This window comes from Nicotiana tabacum, chromosome 5, assembly GCF_000715075.1.
Source record: "Nicotiana tabacum cultivar K326 chromosome 5, ASM71507v2, whole genome shotgun sequence".
Lineage (NCBI taxonomy): Eukaryota > Viridiplantae > Streptophyta > Magnoliopsida > Solanales > Solanaceae > Nicotiana > Nicotiana tabacum.
Genome location: NC_134084.1, coordinates 154,512,246 through 154,524,709, shown reverse-complemented (window position 1 = coordinate 154,524,709; position 12,464 = coordinate 154,512,246).

The following is a 12,464-nucleotide window of genomic DNA, read 5'->3' as shown; positions in this document are numbered from 1 at the left end:
CTGTTAGAATCGTTGTTTTTTTTGTTTAACCTCGGATGATTTCATTGGTAGAAAATCGTAGTTGCCTTAAGTTCGCCCTCAAATAATAAAAACGAGACGAGCTTCGCCACATAAAAATGTACAAATTGCGGAGCCCTCGCAAAATATATGTATTAAATACTTAGATTCCGGGACGGGCCGTTTAGTAAATTTCACGGCCTACCCCAAAATAATAATGCGCTAGTTGCTTTAGGCGCGCCTTTAATAATTTAATTTTCCTAAACTCGGGTGCACATTTATGTGACCCAAATCTAAATCTCAACGGAATCGAAATGTGTCTCTAATCACGGGTATATTGATTATGGCGTGGCCCGAGATGCATTTCCATGACGTTGCAAATTCTTTTAAAAATAATGAATGAGACGAGCCTCGACAAACAAAAATGTAGAAGCTGCGGGGCCCTCTAAATGTATATATATTAAAAATACTTAGAATTCAGGACATGCCGTTTAGCAAATTTTGCGGCCTTCTCCAAAATAACAATACGTTAGTTGCTTTAGGTGCGTCTTAATAACGTATTTTTCTTAATTCGGGTGCACATTTATGTGACCCAAATCCAAATCTCAACCGAGTCGAGATATGTCAATAACCACGGGTGCATTGATGTAACGTGGTTTGAGATATATTTTCACGACGTTGGTATTCTCGTAAAAAAAAATAATAAAAGCGGTCAAGAGTTTAAAACTCGCACATAGGTTTTAACATGTATAAAATCAGATAATCAAGCCAAATATAACAGTTGAGCGACCGTGCTAGAACCACGGAACTCAGGAATGCCTAACACCTTCTCCCGGGTTAACAGAATTCCTTATCCGGATTTCTGGTACGCAGACCATAATATAGAGTCTTTCTTTTCCTCGATTCGGGATTAAAATTGGTGACTGGGGACACCCTAAATCTCCCAAGTGGCGACTCTGAAATAAATAAACCAATCCTATTTCGATTGTCCTTTAATTGGAAAAAACTCCCCTGCGCCCCTCGCGGGTGCGGAAAAAGGAGGCGTGACAGTACTTTTTGCGGGTTTTTACTAAATGGACTCTCTCATTCTTGGTTTCTCTACTCTCGTCGCCTCAGGATGTCCGAAGGTTTTCACCGACAAGACTCTCTCATTTTATTTCTCTCAATTTTAGAATGCATCTGCTTCCAACCATGATATTTCTCGGTTTCCCCCGCCTTTGGCAATTGATCCGAAGGACTTGTACTTGTTTTTTGGTAAAAGGAATTGTGGATGAAATTACAACTTCGGAACCATTTGGTGTGCCCGTGGTTGAACCATTATAACATCTGCCCCAGTTTCAACTTCAGGGAAAATTGGATTTTTGTTTTGGTGTGACTGAACCCCAGAGAGAGGCTGCCTACGTATCCTTTCGGAATCAAGTCAGACGTAGTTCAGGAAAATCATTTGTTTTTTTTTGGAGCAACAGGGAATTTTTTATCCTCAAACCTAACTGCAGTAGCTAATCACGTGGGACTTAACCTTTCCAACTTTATTTTGCCTTTGTAGGCCTTTCTTTTCTGTCTTCTTTCTTCCAACTTCAATTTTAGAGCATTTGGGGGTACCTTGGTTTCTTCAACTTTGCTGAGGCGATTAGCCATGTGAAACTCAACCCTTTCAACTTCAATTGCCTTTATAGGTGCTTTAATTTGGTTTCTCCTTCCAAGAGTTTTGATTCCTGAGCATCGGCCGCCATGGCCAGTCAAGGTCGACTTGATGCACCTGCTGAGGCTGGGTGCCTTTTGCACATTAACGTGTATCAAACGAAAGCCCTGTAAATCAGTCTTGCCATCCTTTCTTTGTCTTGGTTTTGGAACAGTGTTAGACCAAAAGGGATTCAAAGAGAAACAAATAATTGAATGGAGAATGAGTTTAAAACTAGAAGTGTCCCTTTCGGGGAAAGGAGAGAAGGACTTATCTGGAGTACATGCGGACTTCAATAAACATGACATGCCTTTTGGACTGGATGCCTGATTTGTGTAAACCGTCCGACTCTCAAAAATTTATCATAACTTTGCCTTGAATACCGAGGAACCTTGCCAGGACTCTGTTGATGCCGATGGCTGTGAGGATCTTATTTTCGATCATGGGCGCCCTTTGTGGGTTTTCACGAGCTGGCATTTTTCATTTCATTTCTTACCATCTCATTATAGTGCCCGTGTGGGTTTTCACTAACAAGACTCTCTCATTTTCATTTTTCTTTTACTTACCGTCGCCTTATGATGCCCGTGTGGGTTTTCACCAATAAGACTCTCATTTTATTTCTCTTATTTTGCTTGCGAGGATCTAAGTAACTACATTCTCTGATCCTTGAACATTCTTACTGATTGATCGGAAGGACTTGAACAGGATTTGGGGTAAAATGAGCTTGGATGGAATTACAACTTTAGAACCTTTCTGGCGAACTGTCGCCGAACCACTATAACTTTTGCCCTAGTTTCACTTTGAGGAGGAGGGGATCTTGGATTTTATTTTGGTGTGACTGAACCCCAGAGAGAGATTGCCTACGTATCCTTTCGGAATCAAGTCAGACATAGTTCAGGAAACTTTTGTTTTTGGATTTTTTTTGTGTGTTTTTTTTTCTATTTTGTTTTCTTTTTCTTTTTCCTTTCCTTTTTCATTTTTTTTTTCATTTCATTTTCTTTGTCTTTTCTTCCTCTTTTTTTTCTTTTCCTTCTATTTCATTTTTCATTTTTCCAATTCTTTCATTTTTCTCTTCTTCTTCATTTTTCTTTTTCATTTCAATTTCTTTTTTTTTCATTTTATTTTTCAATAATACTTTCAGGTTCCAAAGAGGGTAATCAAAGAAGAGTTACCAGCTCAAATGGGTTTGCAAAGGGTTGATAGTGTTTGGGTAGAGAGAATGAAAGCCTTCGTCATCTCAACCAGAAAATATTAGAACTATATGTAAGATCCAACATAGTACCTTTTGACTGCATTTGCATTGACAGTTATTTCAAAGGCATTTCCTTCGATGTGTCCCAAGTTCAACGCACTCTTTTGGCAGTCTCTTGTTGCAATGGATGGACCTTTCCAATCGGGGAACCAATTTTCCTTCAGTTGTTCCAACTCTTTGTTTTATTTCCTTAAGCTAATCTTCATTGCGAACCAATTCTTGATTCATTATTTTGAGGTCTGACAGCGTTTTAGGATCCGGGCATGAAGTCCATAAGCATGTCATGTTATTGAAATCTGCATTTAACAGAACTAAAAAAAAAGAATGAGAAAAATGACAAGATTAAAAAAAAAGGCATTCCTGGAAAATGAAATATTAATTTCATTTGATTTTTTTTGATTTTTGATTTTTTTTTAAAAAAAAATTGAAGATAGAAGGGTTTACATCGGAAAGTAAGACAATAAAGTAAAACATCCGGATCACACCTTGAGATAATCCGGACGCAGAAAGGATAGCAAGACTAGCTACCGAGACTCCCATCTAATGGGGAACTTTCATGCTTGACGATAATTTTCTGGCTTTTCTCCTGCTTTGGCAATGGCTGCGATGGCCTTCAATGCCGGATCAAATTCCTCAATTTCACAAATCATTCTGACTATTGGCCCGATGTTGTAGGCAGGCCACAGATTGTTCATCACATCAGGAGCTTCTTCATCCCGAAAAATAATTCTTTCAACTTCAATCAAATCCTCAACTGCCCTTTTGAGGGTCCAACAGTCCTCTGTACCGTGTCCCGCTGCTCCAGAGTGGTATTCACATATAGCATCATCTCAGTGCGAGGGGGACTCGGGGTTCGGCCGGTTCGGGGCCACTGGCTGCAATAGATTTAGCCTGATTAGCTTTTGGAACAAGCTTGAATACGATTCACCAATATGGGTGAACTGATTCTTTCTGAAAGGCTCTCTTGGGTGAGGAATATACTGGGGAAGATCTGGTTGGGGATTATATGGAGCTTGGTAAGGATGAGCATTTATGGGAGTTAGAGATTGATTTTGTGTATAATGTTGTGGTTGTGTGTAAGATTGCGCACTCATCACCTCATAGGGAGGTGGTGCCACGACATCAGCATCAGCATCATCTTGAAGGGGATAATAATGTGGTGGGACGATAGGAGGCACATGTGATTGGCTGAATGACCAACAGGCCCCCCTCGAGCTTGACACCATCATGACTCCCTCTTCGAACCCATTTTTGTTCATCAAACCCTCCAACAAACCATTCTGAGTAGCCTTAACTAGTCCTTTTCACTCTGTACCTCTTTTTTTCATTTCTCTTTCTCTTTAATCACTCTTGTTTTTGCCGCTCTTTTATTTTTTTGCACTCTTTGTTTTTTTTTACTCTTTTATTTTGTCACTCTCTTTTTTTCTTTCTTTTTTTCATTATTTTTTTCTTTTCTCTTTTTCACTCAATTTTTTTCTTTTCTTTCAGTTTATTTTTTCACTCAATTTATTTTATAGCTATGATCGAATCCGATGGGGATTGCCTACGTATCATGACCCGCCATGAATCAGATCTTGCGTAGTTCGGGATGATCGAAAATGGAGTAAATAAACTAACTTTTTTTGGTTGGAATTTTGAAAGAAATGCTTTAAAAGAAAAAAGGAAATATTTTTGATTTTTTTTTTTGCTTTTGAAATTTGATTTTTGTTTTGTTTTTAAAAGAAAGACTTCTAAAAAAATTCATTTTCTTTTGATTTGAATTTTGGGAATTTTAAAAGTAAAAAGAAAATATTTTTGTTTGAATTTTTATTTGTTTTCTCCTTTTCTAGAGAAGAAAGAAAATTGGATTTAGGATTTTGGATGTTGCCTCTTAATTTTCGAAAGAGAGACTTTTAAGGAAATATTTTGGATTTCTGAGTTTTTTATTTATTTACAAAAACACTTCTAAAGAAAAGGCGAAAATATTTTTTTACTTAATTTTTTTTTCAAAATGTTTTTATGGACATTTACCAAAGAAAGACATCTAAAGAGTATTTTTTTTTTTTGGAATTTTTTTTTTATTTTGATTTTTTTGAATTTTTTGGGAAAAATACTTAAAAATGAAGGAAACCCGTATTTTAGATTTTGATTTTTATTGATTTTTTTTATTTCTTTTTCCGTATGAAGAAAAAAAAAACTTCAGAAAGAAGGACACTACTTTTTTTTTTGAGTTTTTGTTTTTAAAAAAAAACTTCTTTTTTTTATTTGAATTTTCTAAGAAAAAAAATTCTAAAGAAGGAACTAATGATTTTTTTTTTTGGATTTTTTTGAAAATTGGGGGTTAAAAAAAAACTTTTCTAGAGGGGAAGTAAAGGAAAATATTTTTTGTTTTTTTTTTAAAATAAATAAATTATGGGCCAGAACCGATGAGGTTTGCCTACGTATTTCACATCCGCTGAGAATCAGACCCGCGTAGTTCGCCAGTTTTGACAGAACATGGCAGTTGAAAAATTTGACTAATTTAGAGATTTCGGAATTTTCTAAATACCTACCTCTCACTCCTATATTATTATTATTATTATTTATTTTATTGTTTTTTTTTATTTTCTCTTTTTTTTTGTTTTTCTTCCTCTGTTCTAGAAAAGCCGGTCAACATGAAAACCGAAACAAAACAGATGCGCAAATAGCACGTAAGATGCATCAGGATGGTCTTTTTCATTTAGGTACCTGTCCTAGACAGACGTAACCCCTGTGTTGAGTTTCCAAGGTTAAATGCACATGATGCAAACAAACGTTCCTACTAGGGATCCGGCATGAAGCTGAGTTATTCTAGGTTCGTAACCTGGGTATTTGTTCTAGACTGTGTACCCGAGCGGACAACTCGAGTCGAGGAGGGGGGTACGTACCGGGGACCCGCGAGATCGTCCGGCTTTGTAACTTGTCCGGCCTCTTTCTTATTTCATGGGTATGACACTAACAGAATAGGGAGTCTCGACCAACAAGCACATCCCCGAAGATGAGAAGAGGAGGGTTTCAGCACAGTTTATATACAGTTTAGATAATATCAAAGCGGTAAAAGGCAACATTTAGCACGTCATGCCCAAACATGTAATAAAGATCAGATAATAAAGCAAAATATAACAATTATTATAAGCTCGAATTCTTGAACCCTGAACCAGAGATTCTGGGTTCTTTCCCCAGCAGAGTCGCCAGAGCTGTCACACCTCCTTTTTGCGCGCCTACCCCGAAGGATAAATGCGTGAGGGAGTTTTTCCAATTTAAGTGACATTATTCGAAAATGGGATTATTTATTTATTTCAGAGTCGCCACTTGGGAAAGGTTTGGCTTTTGGTATCCCAAGTCACCGGTTTATCTTGAAAACCAAATCGAGGAAATTTTTGACTTTCCAAATGAAGTTTGCGAACCAGAAATTCTAAGTAAGGAATTCTATTGACCCGAGGAAAGGTGTTAGGCACCCGCGGATCCCGTGGTTCTAGCACGGTCGCTTAAATTGTTATAATGGCTAAATATCTGATTTTAATACATGTTATAACTTGTGTGCTTTTATTAGGTTTAAACCGCTTTTTTTATTTTATTTTATAGAATTGCAACGTCGTGAAAATACATCTCGAACCACGTCACAATCAATGCACCCGTGGTTGTTAATACATTCCGATTTCGTTGAGATTTGGATTTGGGTCATATAAATGCGCACCCGAATTGAAGAATATAATTTAATTAAAAATCACGCCTAAAAAGTCTAACGCGTTATTATCTTTGAGGAAGGCCGTAAAAATTCGCTAAAACGGCCCATCCCAAATTCTAAGTATTTTATTATGACCAATTATTGAGGGCCCCGCAATTTGCATTTTTGTTTGGCAAGGCACGCCTCATTTTTGTTTTAAAAAGATCGACCTATAGTGGCTATGTTTTCTATTTCGTTCGTCTATATAGTGAAAGAAAAAGAATTCTAACTTATTTACATGCTCACGAGTTATTATAGTTGAGTTTCAAAAGTGAGTCGTTAAATCTGAAAACGATACAATAAGGGCAGTCGGTTAACAATTATGGGCCCAGGTCCAATGTATAAAGAGTAAAACTGGACCTGTGCCATCCTTATTCAGATGTTGGGCTTAGCTAAATGATTCTACACATGTTCAAACTTTAAGAATCCGAAATGAAAGTGATACCTAATGAAACCCGTTTTTTACGAATTTAGATGAGCAAGTTGTTAACTAAAATAGTTTGAACTATTGAGTAATCAACCTAAGGCCTGATGTGTATTTGGAACATGCTGTTTAATCGAACAAATTGAACTAGCAGAATGTTACAACTACACTATTAGTCCTTTTAAACTAAAAGCCTACGGGGAAGAAGTTTACAACTTAAACTGCTATAGGATAGTGCCCATGTTATACATAACCAACAACTACCTGATTCTAATTAAGGCAACTAACTAACATATATACAAACGAGATTCAGTATATAACCAGAGTTTACATGGGCAGCGCATAGAATGTTCTAAATACAGACAGTAAAAGAAAGAAAAGACTACATTAAACTACAACTTCAAATCTTTCCCATTTTTGCATTCATGCTTCGAGTAGCTTACAAGATGTACCAGTGTATCAGTTTGTGTACCTGATATTTGGAAAGCAAGGAAAGAAGATAAAGATCAGTGAAAGCAGCAGTAGTGTAAATACACAGCAACAACAGGTTCAGCAACAACAAAACCAGTAACTACCAGTAGAATAACCCAGTAACAGATTGAAAACCAACAGTACCAAAATGCAATTGCAGTCAAAGCAGAAGAGAGACGGATACAAGACGCAGTAGTTTACTGATTTTTGAATAACACTCAAGGAAAAGCAACCTGAAATTATTCAAGTAAAAGTTCAACTTGTTTTTCTCTTTTGCTCTCAAATTCTGATTTCTGAAAATTCGGTCCACTCTCTCCAATTTCTCCTCTATCTCCTCCTTTTACACTGTGTAAAAATGACTCTATTTATAACCAAGACTCTTGTCTTGAACCACTAACCCGAAATATTCCCATAATTGCATGCCTTGCCCCCACTACTTAATATTTTTTTTCTTATTTAATTCCCTTGTTCCCCATGCCTACATGTTTTGTCCCCCACTATATTAAACAAATGCATTATTCCCACTCCATTATGTCTTGTCCCCCACTATATTAAACAAATGCATTATTCCCACTCCATTATGTCTTGTCCCCCACCATATTAAACAATGTATTAACCCCCCACTACCCCATGTCTTGCCCCCCACCATGTACTATTGTAATATTATTAATGCCTAGTGGACGGAGCACTCAGATTAAATAATTGTTCAAATTTTTAATTCCAAAAATACCCCCTCCGAACTTATTAAAATTACCATTTTACCCCTGAAAATACTGCAATTTACCATTCTACTCCCATCAGCTATAACCAATTCGCCTAATCAATTCTAAACAAAATACAACAGCTATAATCAATTCTTGAACAAATTCAAACAACAAATTCAAACTAAATGATGAACACCAAAGAAACAACTGGAATTATTTTGACTGAACAATATTTTTATTTTATTTTTTTCTTTTAACAACAAACCTACTTTCAGATTCAACAACAATAACAAACAAGTAGATTCAAATCACTAAACTCAAAAATCAATTGAACTTCAAATTAAATCTAACAACATTACAACCAAGATAAAGGATTCAAGTGATTAAACTAACACACTTCTATATTAAAACTAAATAAGAACAAATGCATAAAAACAAACTGAAGAAATAATCAAGAAACGACAAACAACGAACAAGAAAAGAATCAAGCATATACTGATTTCAGATCCGAGAATATCAAACAAAATACGGACAGAAATGAAACTTAAACCAACTAACCGGATCAGAACAACGATGAACTCGAACGGAAACAAATCTGCCCGGAAACTTTGAAACCAAAATAACTTGAATCTGCCCGGAAAATAACTCGATGAGTATGAACGCAGCAGTGGCGGCGCAGGGCAGTCCGTAAGGGGGTCGTGCGGAGATGGAGTTCGCTGGGGGTTTCAGGTGGACGGGGCTGGTGGTAACGACGGGACTGCGTGTGACGTAGCTGCTGGTCGTGAGGGAACTACTGGTCGCTTGGAGACGACGAACTGCACGCGTCGAAGCTGCACGTAGCAGCTGTTCACGTCCATGGCTGGAGCCTCGCAACTGGAGGAGCTGGGCGTTCATGGCTTGGGTTGTCGCGGGTGGTCGCTTGGAACGGAGCTCGCTGGCTGCTGTAGGGTGGTTGTGTTGTTTGGTGGAGGATGAAGGGGACGACGGGAGAGGGGCAGCCATGGGAGGGGAGCTTTGGGAGTTTTGGAGAAGAAGAGGGAAAGAGAGGGGGGCGGGTGGTTTGTTAGGTTTAGGGTTAGGGAAATGAAAAAATGAAAAATGAAGAAAGGGGTTGGGTCTTTGGGGTTATGGACTGGGTCGACCCGGTTTGAAATGGACCAGGTCGTAGGGGAAGGCTAGGTATTTGGTTTAAAATTTGAAGAAAAGGCCCAATCTGATTTCTTCTATTTTAATTCTTTTCTATTTATTCAATTTCCTAAATAATAAAGCTAAAAATGCTAATATTAAATTATAAAAACTCAAAATTATCTCAAAAATACTAATTAACTCCTAATAACAATTATCGCACATTTAAATAGCAATTAACTATAAAATCACACAATTTGGACGTTAAATGCTAAAAATGCAACGTACATTATTTTTTTTATGATTTTTTCATTTTGTAAAACAAATTTAATTAAATATTAAATGCAAACGCGACATATTTTTTATATTTTATTAATTTAAACAAATAAACATGCACAGACAAAAATACAAATAATTATCCAAAAATGCCACGAAAATTCAAAAATCGCACACAAAGGAAAATTATTTTATTTTGGATTTTTGGGAGTAATTCTCATATAGGGCAAAAATCACGTGCTCACAGGGCCAACCCGGGTTGAAATGGACCGAGTTGTGAGGGAAACTTGGGACCGTTGGATCAATGGAGATGGACGGTTTAGATTGACATGCCTGAAACGGCGTCGTTTTAACTATACATGGGCTGAACTGGGTCGTTCGATCCAGTTTGATCAACGGCTCAGATTTGAGGTGCCAATACGGCGTCGTTTGGATTGGTTGCAGGTGGACTAGATTTGGGGCGGGTATGGGCTGGTTTTTTGGACAGGTTTGGGTGTATTCCATTTGGGCCTTGAAGCTTTTGGCCCAAATCCGGGTATCCTAATTTTTGAACTCTTTTTTCTTTTTCCTTCTTTAATTCCTAATTACATTGTAAAATCAAAAAATAAAACTACACAAATATTAATTAACACTTACAACAATTAACACACAAATTAAAATCTTAAAATAAAATCACACAATGACAACAAATAGAATAAAACGCATATTTTGTGATTTTCCTTTTAGAGCCAAATGATGGTTTAATTAATTCCTAAATGCATGATTAAATCTTAAATATGCATGCAACATGTATGTACATTTTTTTAATTAACTACAACAAGGTAAACATTTACGGACAAAAACACAAATAATTATCAAAAATGCCACGCAAATCTTAAAAATTGTACACCACAAGAATTTTGTTTTATTTTTGATTTCTTTTGGAGTAGTTTTCGTGAAGCAAAAATCACGTGCTCACAATAGTCAATTGTGATAATTCCACTAGAGAGCAGTTGTCTAACGGTATTATGCCTTCGTCGAATGCGACGAGATTTCCCGTTATACATAACGCTCCAAGCCCTTCCTATTGCTGCTTTACTGTCGAAATGTATGCATACAGGTGCCAAAGGTTTGGGCCAAAAAGGAATGTCTTCTAAGAAATTTCGGAGCCATTCAGCTTTTTCACTGGCCTTGTCTAAAGCTATAAACTCAGACTCCATTGTAGAGTGATCGATGCATGTCTGTTTGGATGACTTCCAAGATACTGCTCCTCCGCCAATGGTAGAAACATATCAACTTGTGGATTTTGTTTCCGTTGATCCGGTGATCCAATTTGCATCACTATATCCCTCAATAACTGCAGGATAATTATTGTAATGAAATGCATAGTCTTGAGTATATTTTAAATATCCCAAAACTCGTTTCATTGCTATCCAATGAGCATGGTTGGGATTACTTGTGTATCGACTAAGCTTACTTATTGCACAAGCTATATCAAGTCGTGTACAATTCATAATCTACATCAAACTTCCCAACACTCAAGCATATTCCAATTGATATTTGCTTTCACTTTTATTCTTTACAAGAATATGGTTTAAATCAATTGGCATTTTTGCTTCTTTAAAGTCCAAATATTTGAACTTTTCAAGAACCATTTTAATATAATGAGATTGAGACAAAACTAGACCTTGAGGAGTCTGTAGGATCTTATTTCCTAAAATTAAATCGGCAACTCCTAAGTCTTTCATATCAAACTTACTAGTAAGCATGCGCTTAGTAGCATTTATGTTAGCAATATCGTTACTTATTATCAAAATATCATCCACATATAAACAAACAATGACTATTTGATTTGGAATATTCTTAATGTAAACACATTTGTCACACTCATTGATCTTGAAACCATTGGCAACATTGTTTGGTCAAATTTCACATGCCATTGTTTTGGTGCTTGTTTTAGTCCGTAAAGTGACTTAACAAGTCGACAAACCTTCTTTTCTTTTTCGGGAATTACAAACCCTTCAGGTTGTTCCATATAGTTTTCTTCCTCTAAATCCCCATTTAAGAAGGCCGTATTTACATCCATCTGTTGGATTTGAAGGCCATACACGGCGGCTAACGCATTTAATACCCGAATAGATGTAATCCTTATTACCGGAGAGTATGTGTCAAAGTAATCAAGACTTTCTCGTTGTCTAAACCCTTTAACAACTAATCTTGCCTTATATTTGTCAATAGTACCATCAGCTTTCATTTTCCTTTTGAAAATCCATATAGAACCCAAAGGTTTATTTCCCGGAGGTAGATCAACCAATTCCCAAGTATGATTACTTAATATGGATTCTATATCACTACTGACTGTCTCTTTCCAATCTTGTTCTTTCGAGGAAGACATTGCTTCTTTGAACGTTTGAGGTTCATTTTCCAAAAATATGCCAGAAAATCTGGTCCAAAGGAAGTAGCTGTCCTTTGACGTTTACTACGTCTTGGATTTTCCTTATCAAACGTACTTTCCTTTGCTTCTTCCCGAGGTCGCTTAGATTTTTCATTAGACGACTTACATTCCATTTTATATGGATAAATATTCTCAAAAAATTCAGCATTATCCAATTCAATTACCGTATTAATATGAATGTCGAGATTTTCTAATTTATGAACCAGAAACCGATATGCCTTACTATTTGTTGCATATCCTACGAAAATGCAATCAACGGTTTTTGGTTCAATTTTTACCTTTTTGGGCTTGGGAACTTGTACTTTAGCCAAACACCCCCACACTTTAAAATATTTTAAGTTGTGTTTCCTTCCTTTCCATTTTTCATATAGAATGG